Below are 21,763 nucleotides of genomic sequence, written 5' to 3' on the forward strand. Positions count from 1 at the left end.
AGATGTAAACCAATCTTTCCCCTGCGTTTACACAAATAAATACTAGTAGTAGACTATTAGATTACTACAGGTTTCCCAAGATAAAATTTTCAGTGATTGGGCATTCATTTTAGAATCTTCAAAAGGATCACACATTTATCCCACATGCTTACAGAGTATAAGTAAATTAACATTTCTATTAGATTTTTTAAATGCCAAAGTTTTTACCGTACTTTATACCAATTGAAAATAAGCGTTTGCCTCAAAATTGGAAATCTTTTTCTTTGTCATTTAAATTGAAGATGCAGGGATCTGGTATATTTTTACTATCTTCTCATCTTCCAGTATTTGTCACTGATTTGACCTATGAACTCATTTATGATGCAGCATTTATGTTAATAAATATTTCAAAGAGAAATTTGGCTCTTCCACCCCACTTGTTCAGGGATTGTCTCCTTTGGGAAGATGTCACTGATACCACATCTCCATTCCCCATTTCCCCAGCTGGATGCTCCCCGGTTCTGCCAGAGCATTCCATAGGCAGCTCTGTTTCTGCACTTAACTACATTCGACTGTCAACCAAAACAAGCTTTTATGACCTTGGACAAGTGCTTAACCTCTCCGGGCCCTAATTTGTTTGTATGTAAAATAGAGAAAATAATAGTAAGAACATCATAGGGCTTTTTTTATCAATTCATGAGTTAAAGTTAATGCCTAGAAAGCACTCAGAACAGTGCCTGGCATATAGTAAGCGCTACGGAAGTGTTTGCTATTCTTGTAACAATATTTATTTATGCGTCTCTCCTTGTGTACTTGTTAGCACCTTTAAAGTAAGAGACTAGGTCTTAATCTTTGTATCTCCAGCACCTAATACAGTGACCGGCAAATAGGAGACATTCAGTGAATGAATGCCATGAATCAACTGATAAATCAATTTTTATTTCACAAAAAAAGTCACAGATATTAAAAATAATAAGCCAAAGTATTATCTTATTAATAACCCCAGTGTAAAAATAACTTAAGGAAGCTCGTGAACTACAGCCTGACATTTCAAATATGTAATTAAATGAAAGAAGTTAATATTAAGGGTAGAACTGCATCATCAGTACCACTAAAAGGTCATTGTCAAAATGGGCTTAAGAATTAAGTAGCTTAGATACATTTTGACTCTAAGAATTAGTACATTTTCACTTTCGATATAGGAAAAAAAAAAAAAAAGAGTCCAGAGGCTTGACTCTAGACCAGGGATTTGTTAAAATTTCTTCCACAGATCTAGGTACCCAGGGAGGAGATAAAAAACCATAACAAAGAAGTTCACCTACTTAATCTGTCACATTTCTGCAGTAAGAGTCTCAAAGTTGCTGGCGATAGAAGGGAATCGACTGAGGTATCCAAAAGAAAATTCAAATTATTGTGGCTAAAAGTTGAAAACGTTCATCAAGCCCTCAGGTCCTCAGAGTGGGGAGGTGGCTTCTCTCAGTCTCCAGTTAGAAAACAGCCAATCGCTAGATTTCATTTTGGGTTTAACATTTCTACAGAACACCTGATCTAGGATCACAGCATAGCCCTATTTAAAATTAGCACCGCTAATGATTTAATATTATGGTTCTCTTCAGATTACCTCTGACACTACTGAAAACGAGCCTGTCGTATAACTAGTAGGACTTTCCTCTTTCACTGGCGCATGAAATTAAGCCACCTTATTCATTAAGATGGAATTTAGTGCAAGTCCATGTTTTGTTTTTGTTTTTAATTTTTATTTTAACATCTTTATTAGAGTATAATTGCTTTACAATGGTGTGTCAGTTTCTGCTTTATAACAAAGTGAATCAGCTATACATATACATATATCCCCATATCTCTTCCCTCTTGCATCTCCCTCCCTCCCACCCTCCCTATCCCACCCCTCTAGGTGGTCACAAAGCACCGAGCTGATCTCCCTGTGCTATGCGGCTGCTTCCCACTAGCTATCTGTTTTACATTTGGTAGTGTATATATGTCCATGTCACTCTCTCACTTTGTCCCAGCTTCCCCTTCCCCCTCCCCGTATCCTCAAGTCCATTCTCTAGTAGGTCTGCATCTTTATTCCCATCTTGCCCCTAGGCTCTTCTGACCATCTTCTTTTTTTAGATTCCATATATATGTGTTAGCATACGGTATTTGTTTTTCTCTTTCTGACTTACTTCACTCTGTATGACAGTCTCTAGGTCCATCCACCTCACTACAAATAACTCAGTTTCGTTGCTTTTTATGGCTAAGTAATATTCCACTGTATATATGTGCCACATCTTCTTTATCCATTCATCTGTTGATGGACACTTAGGTTGCTTCCATGTCCTGGCTATTGTAAACAGAGCTGCAATGAACATTCTGGTACATGACTCTTTTTGAATTATGGTTTTCTCAGGGTATATGCCCAGTAGTGGGATTGCTGGGTCGTATGGTAGTCCTATTTTTAGTTTTTTAAGGAACCTCCATACTGCTCTCCATAGTGGCTGTATCAATTTACATTCCCACCAACAGTGCAAGAGGGTTCTCTTTTCTCCACACCCTCTCCAGCATTTATTGTTTGTAGATTTTTTGATGACGGCCATTCTGACCGGTGTGAGACGATATCTCATTGTAGTTTTGATTAGTGCAAGTCCATGTTAAAGAAAGTCTGGGAGCGTTAGTGTTTCACAGAGGAAGAGAAATATTTATCTTATCCTCATGGACACCCAAGTAGAAACCTATTTAAGAAGGATGAGAGTGAAGAGTTGGAGGAAAATCTTTAGCAAACCGAGGTTGTGTCTACTTGGTGGAAGAGTCCCTCACTCCCTTCCACATTTTCCCTCAAGCCACAGAGCATTACAGTTCAGCAACCATCTAAGGGAGACTGAAACAACTAACACACAAGGAGAGATATAAATTTAAGAGTGAACATTGAAAGAAGAAACAAATGATTAATAGACTTCCCTGGTCCCCATACTGATATTCTGATAATAACAAACTCAGATACAGGCATGTGAGAAGATTATCTGCTTTTCCAAATAACTTCACAGCTAAATGAAATCACTTCAAGCAGTAACCTTCTATTCTGCTTTCCCAAATAAGCCAGCACTAATACATACAAACACTCCCATCAGAGAAAGAGCATCAAGAAGATACAGCACAATTGACATATATACACTATTAAATGTAAAACAGATAGCTAGTGGGAAGCAACCGCATAGCACAGGGAGATCAGCTCGGTGCTTTGTGACCACCTAGAGGGGTGGGATAGGGAGAGGGGGAGGGAGACGCAAGAGGGCGGGGATATGGGGATATATGTATACGTATAGCTGATTCACTTTGTTATACAGCAGAAATTAACACAACACTGTAAAGCAATTATACTCCAATAAAGATGTTTAAAAAAAAAGACACAGCACAAAACGTACACATATCTTAATAGTGTGTTTTTCTATAATTAAGTATTAAGCATTTTTATTTACTTATCTTAAATGAAAAAAATGAAAACTGAGGTTTTCAATCTGACAGGGATTGCATCTGAGGATTAAAATGTCCAAGTACATACCTCTAAACTCATCTTTTAATTGCTGCATAAATGGTTGCCTAGGAAACGTCCCAACCGGATGAAGAGGCGCAAGTGAACTCTCGTTTCCAAGCTTGCAGGTATGACTCACTACCTTTGCTCCCACAAAGTAGGTCCTCCTGAGTTCTTAGAGGCAGATATTTTTGCAACCTGGATGACAATTTTAAAAAAGGAGAATAATTATTTATTTTGAATATATGTTTCTAACAGGAATAAAAGTTAAGGGCAAGTCCCTATTCACATCAAGTTTAGAAGAGAAGTGCGTATTCTCAAATATGCCTGTACAATTTATAGCAGGTAGTTATGGAGGGTTATTTTTATGGCAGTATGTTAACAACACAGTGATTAAACATTATAATAAGAGAGAACAGAGAAAACTCTGGAACAGTAAGACCACAGAGACACCTGCCAAAGAAGAATCCGGTTACAGGGGTACGACCCCGCAGACCACTGAGACCTAGCCCAAGTTCAGGTTCCCTGAGAATTCTTGCAACCTAGCTACACTTGTGCACAGAATGACACCGTGACATCATTAAATAGTGACAAGAAAACACAGCGCAGATCGTCACATGCCAACAGGTATGCAACCTGGGGCAAGGGCACTTCTGAAGGTTCTATTTTAACCACAGCAGATGCATTGAAGCAGGCTGAAGTAGTAGGTTCAGCCTGCAGGTTTCTGAGGAAGGACAGAACCTTATGTAATTACAGCATATTAGGGCAGAAATGCTGAGAACAGCCCCAAGGCCGAGGCCAAGTCCAGGTGATACCCTGGGTTCTGACACTGCTTCTGGTGTCTCAGGACAGAGATGGACCAGGCCTGGAAGGAGAGGGTGGGGGACCAGGCCCAGGGCTGGAGGCAGAGGGGGTCCACCTCCCACTGGAAGGGTCTCGGCTCTCCTCCCTGAGCTATTCCTCTAAAATCTTTTCACCTTCATCCTAACATAACCATCTTTTCTTTTATTGTGGTAAGAAAAATTTTCACTTAAATTTAAAAAGTTAAAACCGACTCTTCTGGAGGAAAAGCAACTGCTAATTCCCATCTCCACCCCCCAGCTATGCCTCTGTCTCAGAGCTGCTGCAGGTGGAGGGGCTGGGGAGGAGGGGGGCTAAGGAGGAGACAGACTGAACTCAAAGCTCTCATTTTTCCCCTGGATAGTTAAAATACTCTACTAACTTCCACCCCTGCTGCTCCAGCCTCACACTGCAGCTAATCTAATCCCCTCCCCACACTGATGGGTGGGGCTGAAGATTCCCTCAGTGACTCCCTATTGCCCTCAGGATAAAAATCCAAACTCTCCTCAGCTTAGGTTACAAAGCTCTTCACCAGCAGATCCCTGAAAACTCGAGGGCACTCCACTGTGACCTTGAACCTATAAAAGAAAAACTGCCCCAAACCTGGTCTGGAACAGAACCAAATTGCCTACTGTAAAATTCACAACATCCTAGTGAAAAGACATCAACAGCATTCCAGATAAAATGCTTTTTTCTGTGCAACTTTCTAATGAACTTTAAGAAGATTATGGTTTGTTCTAGGGAACTCACTACCACCCACCCAGTTAACTGTCAACTATCAGAGTCTAAGGACTTATAACCAGCCATTCTTTTCAATGATGATTTAATCATTCTTCCTACCAAGAGTGACTCTCTGAATACACCTACCATGGGTCACTTCCTTGCATTGCAAAACTGTAACAAAACTCTGGCACGTGCTCATAACTCAACTGTCTGAGAAGTTTTCTTTAACAAACACTAACCTCAAGCAGGTCCTAACACCCTGCAGTTTCCAGCATGTTCCTCAGTCTCTAGACTCTATAGGCCTTTGAATAGGCAGCAACCTCCCCCAGGAGCACCACCAGAGCCTACATATCCCCTGGCTCTCACTCTCCTTCCTTTACCATAACCCCCATCTTCTCCCCCATCTTCCAGCCTCCCAAACCTAGGTCATCTGTCAATTTCTCCAGAACCATCTGCCACGAGTGTCTGGACTGCAGGCCTTCCCAGGCGCTTCTATAGCAGAGTTGTTACCACACTGCACTCTATTTATCTCCCTAGACTGGAAGCTTACTGAAGACAGTGCTGTGCCTTTTTATTTCTGTTATCTCCCACCTTATCACAGAGCCTGGTTCAAAATGAGCACGTAATAAATGTTTGTTGAATGAATGAATGTAGGAGAGAGATGAAGCTGAAAAAAAATTTTTACTGCAAGAGGTATTCACTGTGCAGCTTCAAAACCGCCCCTGACATGCAGTGTGGTTCTGGACCGAGGGGGACTGGGCTCCACAAGGCAGCCCATGCAGCGCTCTCCAGCAGACCTGCTCAGAGCAGGCACGTAAGGACAGTAAGGACTGTCCCAAGTCCGCTGGAGCGCACAGACAGCTCAGCAGGAGGCGGTTCAAAGGCACAATTCCCCAAAGTTTCGCAACCAGAGGAAAACCACAGGGGATCTTAGAGGAGAAGCAAAATAAAAAGGGGGGCAATAGAAGATGGGTAACAGTTTCAAGGCACCCTCACAGATGGAATCTTCCTGGCATAGGAACACCAAAATTCAGTTTTTCGTGAAAATATGTTAAGTAGGGTTTTGAGATATAAAGACCCGCGGAAGCACCAGGAAAACTCAGGAGAAACTTTTGTTGTTGTTGTTGTTGTTGTTTACTGCTGCTTGGCTTTTGGATGGGGCTGGGAGGACTTGTAAATGCCTAAGGGAAAGACAGCCTCTGTTCCATGCCCACCTCCCACAATACTCCATAGCTCTTTCCCCAACAACAAACCCCACCGAGGCCCGGGCACGGCATGGAGGACGAGGCAGAGGACGCGCAGGCACCCTGCCTCCTGTGTACCAATTATGAGATTTCCTCTCATCGAAGACAACTTCCATTCGGTACTAAATTGTTTTTGCAAGTGCGCGTGCAGAGTGGTGGAGTGGACGGCCGCCTCCTGTTTGCTGCTGGGGTTCTCACATGTCCCTGGCGGGACAAGGTAATGGAGTCAACGGGAGTGTAAACATAACCCTGTCCCCCCAGAAGCCACGGCTTCACCCATGCAGCTCGGGAAAGTGCAGCACAGCGCAGGTGGTCCACACACACGTTCTCTGACTGCCTTCCTCAGAGTATACCAATTACTTATGGTATGTCATGAATCTTCAACCTGGTAGAGTTTCCCCAAAATGGCTCAACATTTAATAGCTTTTTGAAGAGCACTTCTAGTCCTTAGGAATCTGACCTGACAGTAACTGCAGGACACATACCTGCCAGATCTGAGCAGTAAAAATCTGCCTGACTCTGAGCATCAAGGACAGGAGAGCCTGCAGCTAACCAGAGAGGGGCCGGTTCGTGCAGCAAAAGGCAGCTGACGGGGCCTCCTGTCTCCAAAGTTCTGTAGAGTTTTCTTTACTTATTGCAGAAAAAAGAGCCAGCGTATATCCAAAGATCTTACATTTAACGGGCCTTTAACCGACCTGAGAACAAATTAATTTTTTCTATTTCATTTTATAAAGCTCAGCCTTTCTCATTCTTGCACATCTATACTTAGAAAAAAGAATGAGTAATATTAAAACACAGTACCAGTACGCTGAACAGCACTCACACAACAGACAGAAAACGTATGCAGTACTGTCCTCCATTCCACACATACATGAAAGCTTCTAAAGAGACTTATTATAGAACACGTGGGAATTCCCCACATGAATCTAGGACTCTTTTGACTGACTGAAAGTAGAATTGAGGGGCCAGGGAAAGGACTTCCCCTGCCGTTGATTAAAAACATTATTCTGTTTTTGAGCTGTCATACCGAGTTGACCATGAACAAAAGCCCCCTTAAAATGTACTTTTTGAACTTTCCCTTCTAGTACTGGATTCTAAGATGGACTTAAAGACAAAATCCTCTAACACACTCAAAACAATTTCTTAAGTAAGTTCACAATCTTAAGAAGAAGGAACATGAAGTTCTAATGTTCTGAAAACACACTTTAACCAGTCCACCTTAATGAAACGTGCGCACCTATGGATGAAATGAAGTGTCTGCAAATGTGGATTTGCAAAGTCGGTCATTTTTGCATCACAAACTTATTACAGGGTTTTTTTGAAATAGTACGTTCCTCAAGAGCACATACAACGATGATTTGATGAACAAAAACAATTTTTATATATATCATTTCAAGAACGTTCCTATTATATGCCAAAACAATAAAATATTCTTCTTCTTTCATTCTTCTTTAGAAATGGACTTGAAGCGAAAATGTACAGTCATTTGAGTTGAGTCCAAAAAACTAATCAGACAAAAAAAATCAAATTAATTGAGAATTTCACCCCACAAACAACACAACAAGCAATCTGTAATGTGAACTCCTAAGGTTCGAACGGAGTAGCCCACGTGGTACGAGAATGTAGCACACAGGATATGAAGATTTTTAAATAAAACCAATAAAGCAAATATACAAAGACTGGGAGAAACATAGTTACTAACTACTTCAAGTCCTTTTTAGGCCTAGGCAGTTTTTATTTATTCTTAAGGCTTTAAACACAAAGTACAAAAAATAATAGGCATGGTTTAAATATAACAGGGTCCAGACAGATAGGACAATTAACAAGTCTCTTAAATTGGGACTACACTCTGCTTACTGACTTGCTTCCAAAGAGTAGAGTATGCTAAGGGGTGGGGCGGGGAGAATACGTTTACAGTGGAGGAACCTTGCAAACACTACCCTGGCCAGGTGATCAAACACTACCCTGGCCAGGTGACCAAGGTCAGCATCATCAGGGGTTAGTCATGATGATGGCATGTTCCCTGCACACAACATGATAAGAATGTCACTTCACCTCTGTGGCCTTCCTCTTAAAACCCCACAACCCCAGGCTAATAATCAGAAAAACATGAGAGATATCTGAACTGAGGAACGTTCTACAGAACATCTCACCAGTATTCCTCAAAACTGACGTCATCAAAAACAAGGAAAATCTAAGAAACTGTCACAGACCAGAGGAACTTAAGAAGACATGACAAGATGTAATATGATATCCTGGGTGGATCCTGGAACAGAAAAAGGGTATTACGGAAAAACTAGTGAAGTCTGAATAAAATGTGGATTTTAATTAGTTAATACTAATGTACCAATGTTTGTTCCTTAATTGTGACAAATATGATAAGGTAAGAGTTATCAACTGGGGTGACTGGGTGGGGGACGTATGGGAACTCTCTGTACTATCTTTGCAACTTTTCTAAAAGTATTCTAAATAAATAGTTTATTCAAACTTTTAAAAACTCCGTCCATGGCACCAATGCCTGGTGCTTCAGGTGGGTGCTGCAGCACTGGCTTGCACCAACAGGGACAAACACAGGCTAGGACCCCGGCCACTCTGTATGCTGACCGACTTCGGCCAATTTGGGAACCTAAGATGCCAGGGACCACAGATGGTGTGCATGTGAAACAGGAACAGACATCTCTGAGTGCCTAACACCCCCATTTGAAGTGAAAAACAGGCAATTTTATGCAAGAAAAAAAGACAAAGGCTAAATGGGTTGGCCTGGAGCCATCAGTGCTCTGTGAAAACACACGACAAACCAGCCTCTAGCCTTCACTTAGCAAGTACCACTGCCAGAATCCAAGCAGGTGTGAAAAAGAGTTATGCGGCCTTCCCTCCCATACCCTACAGGCTCTGTGTCCTATTTCCTTACCATAAAAAAGGTAAATCAGAGAAGGGGGGGGCACAGAATTCCTTTAAAGATTTGTAGGAGGAAGACCATTAAAAGACTTTTCTGGCCAAGGAGTACACAACTCTAGTTTCAAGAATCTGTCCAGCCAGGGCACATGGTCCCGTGTGAGCCATGTTCTGCAGGGGGGAGGTGAGGCCCCTGAAGTGCTGCTCAACATAGAAAGACACTTGTCTACAGAATAAACATGTGGCATGACTCCGTTTGCTGCGATGGATTTCCTTCATTGCCTTGAATTTTAATCGAAAAAGAAATCTGGGGATTTATCTTCTCTAACCAAAAAGTTCCAGAATTCATAAGCTGGATGAATATGCAGTACTTGTTAGGCCAGAAAATTAAAATACAAATGACTAAATTTTTTTCAGAAAACTAACACACTGTCAATCAAAATCATAACAGTTCTAGAGGGAAAGTGACCAACTATTTAAAGTTTATCTGAAAGAGAAATGATGTAGAAATATCCCAGAAAAATCTGAAAAATAATAATAGTGCTGCTGCTGATGAAGAAGGGTGTTCTAACAGTTCTCGTAGTTAAGACAGTGTGGTATATATCTGGAATCAACAGACGGACCCATGGAAGAGTAACATGCCCGAAAATACAACAAATATTAAAAACTGGTTCATTTACTCAAACGTCTATCGCGGTATGGGCACTACTGATGGTTCCTTGACAGTGAAACAAAAAAGGCAAAATCAGACCAAAAGGACAAAGTAAAGTATATGAATACGGCCAACCCCATGCGGTAAGTTAGATGTTTTTCTCACATCTTACATCTGAAATCTATTCCAGATAAATGTTTAACTATATAACAGCCTGGCATTACAAGAATAAAACACAGGTGAATATTTATACATAATTTAGTGATGGGAAAGATGTAAGTTCAAGAATATTCATCGTGAACTGTGTTAACCTAAATGTCAACAGGGGCATGATTAAATAAATGGATGGTTACGTAGACCTTAAACTGTTGATTAAGGAATGTATTTATTAACATGCAAAATGTCAGTATTTAGTAAAAAGGTAAGGTATAAAAATTATGTGTGCAGTACAAATACCCAGATATAGATATTAAAGATGACACTGACAGGAAACATCTATTCTGTAAAGATGTCAAGACTCCTCAAATTAATCTATAAAGTCAATGCATGAACTCAATCAAAGGAAGATTCTTCATGTAAGTCTAAAATGCATGTCAGACAAAAGGAAAAAGTAGGGACAATTTTAAAGAAGAACAAGGAGAAGGGAGGATTTACCCTACCAGACAATAAGCTACAATAAAGAAATAAAGATATCATAAAGAAAGTGTAGAACTGAAGCAAGAAAAAAACCCCAATAAAACAAAAAAGACCTATATAGATGGAAACTTGACGTGGCAAGATGGCACTGCACATCAGTAGAGAAAAGATGCACCATTGATAAATGCTGCTAGGAAAACTGGCTGTCCACGGGAAAATAAAATGAGGTAACTACACCTCACAATATACACACAACTCCATTTTAGATGGATTGCAGGTGAACCTGTGAAAAGCAAAACTTTAAAACTTTTAGTAGAAAACAGAGGAAAATATTTTTATATGACCTCAGCCTAAGGAAGAATTTTTCAAATAAGACACAAAGAAACAATGCGAAAAGGACTGATTAAATTTGACTGCATAAAAGGAAACTCCTATTCAACAAAAAACAGTATTTAAAAAGTGAATGGGGCTTCCCTGGTGGCGCAGTGGTTGAGAATCTGCCTGCTAATGCAGGGGACACGGGTTCGTGCCCCGGTCCGGGAAGATCCCACATGCCGCGGAGCGGCTAGGCCCGTGAGCCACAACTACTGAGCCTGCACGTCTGGAGCCTGTGCTCCGCAACGGGAGAGGCCGCGACAGTGAGAGGCCCGCGCACCGCGATGAAGGGTGGCCCCTGCTTGCCACAACTGGAGAAAGCCCTCGCACAGAAACGAAGACCCAACACAGCCAAAAATAAATAAATAAATAAATAAATTTATTAAAAAAAAGTGAATGATCAAGCCCAAAACCAGGAGAAGATAACTGTACACATATAGACAGCAAAGAAGGGGTAAGAAAAATATATAAAGATTGTTTAAGTTAATAATAAGGAAACCAATAGGAAAAGGGGACATGACTGGCATACACATTTCACTGAAGACACTCAAGTAGTTAATAAACACATACATTCTCAATCTCACTAGTAATCAACAAAATTTTTATTAAAACCACAGTGAGATACCATTTTATACCCATCAAACGACAAAATTAAAATCTGACAATGCCAAGTGTTTGTGAGGATACGGAGCAAGTACAAGCACTGTAGAGAGCAGTTTCATTACAGTCACTCAGTTTAAAGTGGTGCACATCCTAGACCCAGGAATTTTCTGGTTATATACCCCAGATGAACTAAGTACATGCACTAAGGAGATACAAAAAAATGCTTACAGCCACATTTTTCAATAGTGAAAAAATTGCAAAACTTAAAATGCCTGTCGATAGGAAAATGTATTTTAAAAAGGTGACGTATTTATAAAACAGAATACTGTAAAAACAAATTAAATGAGTGACTACAGCTATAGATATTAGCATGAGTAAATCTCAAAAACATAATATTGGACCAAAAAGGCAAGCTCTGATGATGCACATGATATGTACTAAGTGATGCTGAGATGTGCTGCTTAGGTCTCCCTTTATCGATGAAGGGCTTATTCCCCCAGCTACTGGGAGTGCTGCAGGCTGACAGCCCTCAGCTGAAAAGAGTCACCTTGTCAAAGTCAGGTCCCCTCTCCGGGGGCAGCCTATACCTAATAACTGGTCATAGTGAGGCTACGAATGCTTGGCTCCTCACCCCAATTTAGGACAATTCTGAAGGGCTATCCCACCTTCAGTGCTCCCTCTGGGATCGGCTAAGGCCTTTCCTGTGACTGCACTGCAGCCTAATTTCTCTCTCTCTGCCCAATCCCATGTCCTTCTCTCTCACAGGTGTTAATCCTAAAATCTCCTTAATAAACCTCCTGCCTGTTAATCTCCTTCTCAGAGTCTGCTTTCCTTGGAACTCTCCTTTCAACAGATACAATTTATATCTTGTTTGAAAACATGTACCACACAAATTTAAGAAGACTGAAATCATACCAAGTATTTCTTCTGACCCCAATGGAACAAAACTAGAAATCAATAGCAGAAGAAAAACTGGAAAATTCACAAGCATGTGGAAATTAACACAGTCTTGAACAACCAACAGGTCATAGAAGAGATCAAACGGGAAATTAGAAATATCTTGAGACAAACAAAAACAAAAATGAAAACACAATGTACTGCAATTATGGGATATAATAAAATCAATACTAAGAGGGAAGTTTATAGTGGTAAACACCTACATTAGAAAAGAAGAAAGATCCCATATAAACAAGCTAAACTTATACCTCAGGGAACTAGAAAAACAAGAACAAACTAAGCCCAAAGTTGGCAGAAGGAAGGAAATAATAAAGATTAGAGCAGAAATAAACAAAATAGAGAGCAGAAAATCAATAGGAAAAAGTTAACGAAAGAGTTGGCTTTTTGAAAAACATCAGCAAAACTGACAAAACATTTAGCTAGACTAAGAAAAAAAGAAAACTCAAATAAATAAAATCAGAAATGAAAGAGGAAATATAACAACTGATGCCGCAGAAACAAAAAGGACTGTAAGAGACTGCAATGAATAATTATATATCAACAAACTGGATAACACAGAAGAAACAGAAAAATTCCTAGAAACCTACAACCCACCAAGACCAAATCATGAAGAAGACCAAATCTGAATAGTGTTAAGGAGGCTGAATCAGTAGTCAAAAACTTCCCAACAAAGAAAAGCTCAGGACCAATGGTCACTGGTGAATTCTATCAAATAGTTAAAGAAGTATTAAAGCTAATTCTTCTCAAACTGGTACTGGCATAAAGACAGACACGTTGACCAATGGAACAGAAGAAAGAACCCAGAAATAAATCCACGCATATAGGTCAGTAGATCTTCAATAAGGGTGCCAAGAATACACAAAAGGGAAAAGACAATCTCTTCAGTAAATGATGTTGGGAAAACTGGATATCCACATGCAAAAGAATGAAATTGGACCCTTATCTTATGCTACATACAAAAGTTGACTCAAAATGGATTAGACTTAAACATTAAGACCCAAAACTGTAAAACTCCTAGGAGAAAACATAGGGGAAAAGCTTCATGACACTGGTCTTGCAACAAAACCAAAAATAGACAAATATCTGTACATTAAACTAAAAAGCTTTTGCACAGCAAACAATCTAACAGAGTGAAAAGGAGTATCTACAGTATGAGGGAAAATATTTACAGACCACATATCTGATAAAGGGTTAATATCCATGATATTTAAGGACTGCTACAACTCAATAGCATAAATAAATAGATACACAAATAGATAAATAAATAAGTTAAATGATTAAAAATGTGCAAAGGACTTGAATAGGCTTTTCTCCAAAGAAGACATACACATGGCCAACAGGTATATGAAAAGATGCTCAACATCACTAATCTTCAGGGAAATGCAAATGCACAATGAGATGTCACCTTACACCTGTCAGAACAGCTATTATTAAAAACACACACACACACCCACACACCCCCAAAAAAAGCAAGTGTTGGTAAGGATGTGAAGAAATTGGAACCCTCGTGCACTGTTGCTGGGAATGTAAAATGGTGCAGCTGGTATGGAAAACAGTATGGAGGTTCCTTAAAATATTAAAAATAGAACTACCATATGATCCAGCAATTCCACATCTGGATATTTATCCAAAACAACTGAAATCAGGATCTCAAAGAGATATTTGCACTCCCATATTTACTGCAGCTAACAGGTGGAAACAACCTAAATGTCCATTGATGGATGAAGGGATAAAGAAAATGTGTAATAAAATATTAATCAACCCTAAAAAAGAAGGAAATCCTGTCATATGGGACAACATGGATGGACCTTGCGGACATTATGCTAAGTGAAATAAGGCAGTCACAGAAAGACAAATACTGCATGATTTCCATTTGTATGCAGTACCTAAGGTACGCAAACTCATAGAAGTTCCAAGTAGGATGATGGTTGTCAGGGGAAATGGGAGTTGCTGTTTTAGTGTGTATAGTTTCAGTTGTGCAAGATGAAAAAGTTCTACAGCTCTGCTGGACAACACAGTTACAGTTAATAATGTACTGAACACTTTAATTATATACTATTCCTTATGCTTTCTTTATATGCTTGAAATATTCCATAATTTTTAAAAGTAACTTTAAAGGAACATCTTGCCCCTCTATCAGCTGTTCTCTACCTTCTTTTTACCAAAATAAAGAAGAGAGATGACATTCATGTGGACAAGAGTTTATCACCGGGTGTTCCCACATTTTGAAACAAGATCACATTTCATGGTGAAAGCAAAGAAAACAGAGCTACAGAGTTCTTTTTTCTTTTATATTCTTTCTTTTTAAAATGTTAAAAAAATAATAAAAAAATAAAATAAAATGTTGCAATCTCAAAGTATTTAACATGTTTTTAACTCCTTAGAGTGTACCAGGAAGATCCTTTAAAATTGGCTGCCACACAGATAAAGTGCATCATTTTCTACAGTATTTCCACTTCTCTTTCTCCTGCTCAAGAAACTATCAGATTCAAATGAGAGACAAATTATAAGGCTAACTTTGCTTTTGTCACATTTCAAACACAGCAGTGCAATAATTTGAACCTGGGCAGTCTGACTCTGAACTTGGACAGTGTTTATTACCAGGAACAAACCCCAGAGAAAACTTCTAAAAGTAGGATTCAGAGTAAAAGGAGATGCCTATGGATCATTCTTTCTAAGTTCAGAACATTTTCCAATACAAAAAGTGTTAAAAGTATAATTACAGTTATGTAAAACACAACATGCTCATGATTTTTGTATTTATAATAAAAAATACTAGCAAAATAAAGGGATTACCTGGATAATTTAAATCAAAGAACACATTCACATGAAACAGTCACATAGCTGAGATGAAATGATTTCCCTAAATTTATCAGAAAAATTCCACAACTGCCAGTGTCACTGTATTTGTATAGCTCTGATCTTGTCAATTGTAAAGATTTCACTGTATATTAAAATTAGTTCCACGTCCCTAGGGTTGGTTCACAGAACAATGTTCTTCCTTGTCCCCCACCCAACTTTCTGAGCTATGTATGACAGCAAAACATCAAAGAACTCAGAAACCCAAACAAAAGGAAAAAAGTCCACGGAGGGAGGCAGGATGAAAAAATTCAAATTTTCCTAATTTGGGGCAAACAGATTTTGTACATATCCAAGGCACTGAGAACAAACACTCCAACTTATCTTTAACCAACATTAATCACTCAAGACCACTACTAAGAAACTAAACTTTGGGTTCTATATTTGTTTGATATAACCGATTTATAAACACATTTGCAAAGAAGGAGGAAAACAAAATAAATAAAACTTCTTATAGGCAAAAAAAGAAAAAAGGGTTGTTGACTGGCAATGGAAATCTGTAATGATCTATGTCACGAAAGTTTTCACATCTTAAAGGGATCTTATTCACAGTCCTTCCCTTTACATCACTTTATGTTTCGAGTACCTCTTTCCCTTGACACTGTCAAAAAAATCTTTTTCTTTCACATTTTCCCAGCAATCTACTCGTCCCTAACTTTTCAGCCACATCTTGTAAAGGAATTCAGGCCTCAGCTCAGGTTAGCAACAACACAGGCACGCCCTCTTGTGGCCCAAAAGAAAACTGCCTGCTTACGCTGGCACTCATGCCCAAGAAGTTATTTCTGAGTTTCACAGCACTGCAGCATGTACCTCATTGCCTGTGTTTTATAGACAAGGAAACAGCCTCACTGAGGTCAAGCAACTTACTTCCTCAAGGTACCTCAACAAAGAGTACATTTAAAGCAGGATCTGACCATATATTATTAAAAGATAAGTTGGAAGCAGTAAGTAAAACCTAATTTTAACTTCTGTTTTATGTAGTTTCAAAGCAACCGTTTACATAGTACCTTTGGCTTAATGTAATATATTCATGATCATTAAAAAAGACAGGAAAGTGCAGAGTGGGCAAAAATTTTCAGAAGGAAGAGGAGTTATTTTCCAAATTATTTTTCAATATCCTCAAAAAGTATAGAGTATTATTTTGTGTATCATGGATTTATTTGTTACCAGTGTACTTCTTTCAAAAGGACAAGGTAGAAATGATTAGAATTTCCAAAATAATAATTTGTCATCCTCATTTACATGCTAATGCCAATGGATATGAATAAGAATTTATGCCTTGTGTTTAGGCATATCAAAAAATTCTAAACCCGTTGACTTCCAAATACTTTTATTATTAATCTTTATCAAGAATTAATAGGATTAAAAGTACCTCCTTTACAGGGTTATTTTAAAAGTTAAATTAGCTAATACATATAAAGGATGGAGCAGTCTTTTCTAAAATCTACCCTTTTAATCTTCTTTGTACCAAAGAAGTATAAAGAATGTACTTTATATATGATAAAAATGTGGAGACAAGAGGTCAAGTAGCTAAAAGTAATAAAAAGGAATTACTAAATTCTTAAACGTGATAGGTTTTCATGTCCAAGAATCATTCCACTCTGTAATTGCCCTGAAGTTTTCAACAGTGATTTTACCTGTAAACATGAGATCCACTACAGCCCGAGATAATGAACAAACACAGACACCCCCAAGACCACGTCAGTTTTCACTTTCTTCCCTAATGCTCCACGTGTGTTCCCCCAGTGGATGATGGGTCACAGAGGGGCATCTTTAAAGTTCAACCAGGTGTATGCAAATAGCTGCACTCCTCTGATAAAACCTCTAGAGTGAATTACTGGTTTCCCAAAGCAACAATCAAAACAAATAAACCTCCTGGGTGTCTTGTATTCTCACCTGGTGTGAATGGTATCACCACTTGTTGAGATGGCCAACGGCAAAGCTGAACTAATCCTTGATGTCTTTTTCTCCTACATTCTTCAAATTCTGCCAGTCACAAAGTCACGTCATTCAGACTCATTGCATCTCTTGACCTTATTCTCTCTTCTTTAAACCCAATGCCACAGCTTTAAGGTCCTCGCAACTCCCCCTGCCACACACCCGACAACCTGGCTAACAGCCAAGTCCTGTTCATCCTCCAAATCTCAGCTTTCTACATTCCCTGCTCCAAAGCTTCCCCAACCTCTCTCTGAACGCCCCTCCTTCCAAGGAGGCAGGTTACATATCATCAGGCCCCCACCCTCAATTCCATGCTTCTTTTATCCTTGTAGGTATGTCTTATCTTTGGTGTGCTTGACAAAGATGAGTATTCCATAAATCTTTGTCGAATAAAGGATTTGCTTTGGGGGGGGGGGAGGAAAAAAAAGAAAAAGAAAAATTTGGTTAAATAACTGGTACTTTATTTGGGAAAATGGCTGAATGAATTTCAGGTAAAGAATTGGGTTGTTTCCAGAATAAATTTCTTCTATTTGAATAGACTTAGGCAGAATCACAGGCAAGATGTTCTAGAGTTGTTAATTTTTTCATTAAAATTAGGTCATTTTCTGATTTTATCTAAGGAAGTAAAATTCAGTCTCCCCAGAGATCTTGATTTGTACTCTGGTGCAGAGCATGGCCAGACCCAGCTGGAAAATGCTCTAGGGGAGCTCTCTCGGTTGCACTCTACCTCCCATTCCCAAGGACCTTATGTCCAGATTACTTGCTGTCTCCACATATTTGGTGTTGGGGACAGGTGGGTGGGCACTAGAACGGTGTGCTTCTCTGCATGTAAAAAATGCAAAGGTGTTAAGCTGTCATCAGTTTCCTTCGTGAAGAACTGACAGGTGGAGGGTAACCTACACGTTTGAACTACTGTGCACGAATAGAGTTATCAATCTAAGAAACTACCATTTCTTCTGGCCAGGGGGGTGTTAATAGTTGTTAAACATAAAGCCAATCATTCTAAATCAATGTTCACGTGCAAGGGAAATGCAGCTGTTACTGGTCACTAAATTCTGGGAAAGACTACTAATAATGATTTCTGTTTCACAATTAGAATTCAAAGAACATCTGACATAGAAATTAATTCAATAGGTCTCACCAAAGTATTCCAAAGCAATAGAGTACAATGAAATCAGCAATACTGTCCCATTTCTTGAACGATCCTCTTAAAGAGGATTTAGAATTTTGAGTGGCCACCCATTTTTAATGGCTTTATTGAGGTATAATTTATATGCCATGAAAGTCATCCATTTTAATGGTACAATCAGAAGAGTTTCAGTAAGTTTATACATAAACAGCTGCACGACTGTCAATAAGAATACTTCCATCATCCCAACAGCTCCCTCCTACCTGTTTACAACCAAACTCTGCTTCCACCTCTGGCCCCAGGCAACCACTGATCTAATCTATGATTTTGCCTTTTCTTAAAATTTCATATAAATAGCATTATACAACATACAGTCCCTTTGTTTCTGGCTTCTTTCAACCGGCATAATGTTTTTGAGGTTCATCCATGTTGTACTATGTAGCATGAATTAGGAGTTCATTCTTTTTCATGACTGAATAATATTCCATTGTGTGGATATCACACATTTTGTTTATCCATTCACCAGCTGATGGATTTGGATTATTTCCAGTTTTTGTCTACTGTGAATAAGCTGCTATGAACATATGCTTGGTTTTTGAATGGACATAATTTTTTTACAACCTTATTGAGGTGTAACTGATATACAATAAACTGCACATATTTAAGTATACAATTTGATGAATTCTGATGTATGTATACACCCATGAAGCTACTATGCATAATCAAGATAATGAATATATACATCACCCCAGTGTTTCATTGTGCCCCTTCCTTTGGAATCCTTCTCTCCCTCCTCTCCCGAGCCATCCTCAGGCAACCATGGATCTGCTCTCTGTCACTACAGATTCATTTGCATTTTCTAGAATTTCAATTAAATGGAATCAGACAGTATGGCACTTGGGGGCGGGGGGAATCTGGCTTTTTTTCATGCAGCATAATTATTTTGAGATTCATCCATGCCATTGTATATATTATATATGAATAGTCCAATCCTTTTCATTGTTGAACAGCATTCCAGTGTATGGATTTATATATTCATCTGCTGATGGATACTTACATTATTTCCAGTTTTTGGCAATCACAAATAAAGCTTCTATGAACACTGTATACAAGTTTTTGTATGGACATATGCTGTTATTTCTCCTGACAATATATTTATAGGAATGGAATTGCTAGATAATTTGGTAAGTGTATGCTGAACTTTTTAAGAAACTGCCAAACTGCTTTCCAACATACCTGTACCATTTTATATTCCAATCAGCAATGTGTGAGGATTCTGGTTTCTCCACATCCTTGTCAACACACGGATTGTTAGTCTTTTTAATTTTAGCCATTATAGTGGGTGTGCAGCAATATATCATTATGGCTTTAATTTGCATTTCCCTAATGACTAATGATGTTTAAATTCTTTTCTTGTGCTTATTTGCCATTCATATATCTTTTTTTGTGAAATGACTCTTCAAATCTTTTGTACATATTTAAACCGGATTGCTGTCTTATGACTGAATTTTAAGAGTTCTTTATTTTTTTTCTACATACAAATCCTTTATCAGACATACGTTTTGTAAATATTTTCTCCTAGTATGTGGCTTGACTTTTCATTTTCTTAAGAATGGTATCTTCTGAAAAGTAAAACTTTAATTCTGATGAAGTCCAATTTATCTTTTTTTTTATACTTCATGCTTTTTATATCCTATTGACTAAATCTTTGTCTAACCCAGGACACAAGACTTTCTGCTATGTTTGCTTCTTTGCATGTTGGTCTATGATCTATTTTAAGTTATTTTTGTGTATGTTGTAAGGTAAATGTCAAGGTACATTTTATTTCACGTGGAAATCCAATTGTTGCAGTGCTGTTTATTGAAAGGACTATGCTGTCCCTATAGGATTACCTTAGTGCCTTTGTTGAAAAGCAACTGACCACATATGTATCTATTTCTAGATATTTTGTTCCACTGATCTATATGTTTATCCGTATGCAAATACTACACTGTTCCTATTATTATAGCTTTATGATAAGTTTTGAAAACAGGTAATGTAAGTCCTCCAACTTTCTTCTTTTTTTCCCAACTTTCTTCTTTTTTGAAGTTACTTTGACTATTCTAGATCTTCTGCATTTCCATATAAATTTTAGGATCTGTTTGCCAATTTCTATAAATATATTTCTACAAAAATCCTGTCTGAGACTTTGGCAATGACTTCGTTGAACCTCCAGATCAATCTGGAGAAAACTGCCACATCACCAATACAGAATCTTTCATTTATTCCCACTTATTTAGGGATACTTTAATTTCTCTCAACAAAATTTTGTAGTTTTCAGTATGTAGGACTTACAGTTCTCTTGTTAAATTTATTCCAAAGTATTTTGGTTTTTTGGATGCTATATGAATGGACTTGTATATTCTTGGCATTTCATATAAATGGAATCATACAATATGTGACCTTTTGTGACTGTCTTCTTTCACTTAGCATGTTTTCAAGGTTCATGCATGTTGTAGTATGCATCAGTGCTTCATTCATTTTTACTGCCCCGTAGTATTCCATTACATGGATATACTGCATTTTATTCATCCAGTCATCAGTTGACAGATCTCAGTTTTCTAAGGGTTGATGGTTCTTTTAGTAAGTAGCTTGAACTTAAACTGTAGAATCTGTCTTCTCTGCATGAAGTGTAGCCTCTGATACCTTTGCTTTGTTTTTAAAATTCCTATTTCTGTTTTCTGGCCTGGTTCCCTAGAGGTTACCTCTGTGTCTGCATAGACAATAACCAGTGCTCGCGTGATGTTACCATCCATTACCTTTCATCTTCTCTCCCCATCACTCACTTCCCTCCAATCAATCACCTCGCCTCCTACAATTCAAACAAGCCAGGCACACTCCTGCTATTCCCTCTGCCTAGAACACTCTTCCCCCAAATATCTACAGGGCTCTTTCTCTCACCTTCTTCACGTCTTTGCTCAAGTAACACCTATTCAGTGAGGCCTTCCCTGAACAATCTATTTAGAATTGAACCCCTCCCTTGCATTTTCTCCAAAGCACTTATTGCCTTCAAATAGATTATATATTTTACTTATTTATGTTTTTAGTCTAGTTTCACTAATGGAATGTGAACTCCATGAAGGCAGGAAGTTTTGTTTATTTTGTTCACTACTGTAACACCAGTACCTAGAAGACTGTCTGGCACATAGCAGGTACTCAGTAAATATTTGATGAATCAAAGAATCATATTCTTAAAACAATATAGATTTATATTAATTGATCCATACACAGCCCAGAAGGGTCAAGGCTTACAGAATGTTGAGTAATGGATGACTAAGCATGTTGATCATATACAACAGGCCAGTTCTGTCCACTGGAAATATAATGTAAGCCACAAGTAATTTACAATTATCTAGCAGCCACATTAA

At 38.6% G+C, this 21,763-nt stretch overlaps 1 long non-coding RNA gene across 1 annotated transcript in view; it reads right to left on the bottom strand.

The window, feature by feature from the left end:
- Window positions 1–21,763, bottom strand: part of LOC137768561 (uncharacterized) — a 164,898-nt gene that overhangs the window by 93,865 nt on the left and 49,270 nt on the right. The window contains exon 3 of the long non-coding RNA XR_011074758.1: window positions 3,536–3,703. This is a non-coding gene — a long non-coding RNA (uncharacterized lncRNA). The remainder of the gene's footprint in view (window positions 1–3,535; window positions 3,704–21,763) is intronic.

This window comes from Eschrichtius robustus, chromosome 8 (genome assembly GCF_028021215.1).
Source record: "Eschrichtius robustus isolate mEscRob2 chromosome 8, mEscRob2.pri, whole genome shotgun sequence".
Taxonomy (NCBI): domain Eukaryota; kingdom Metazoa; phylum Chordata; class Mammalia; order Artiodactyla; family Eschrichtiidae; genus Eschrichtius; species Eschrichtius robustus.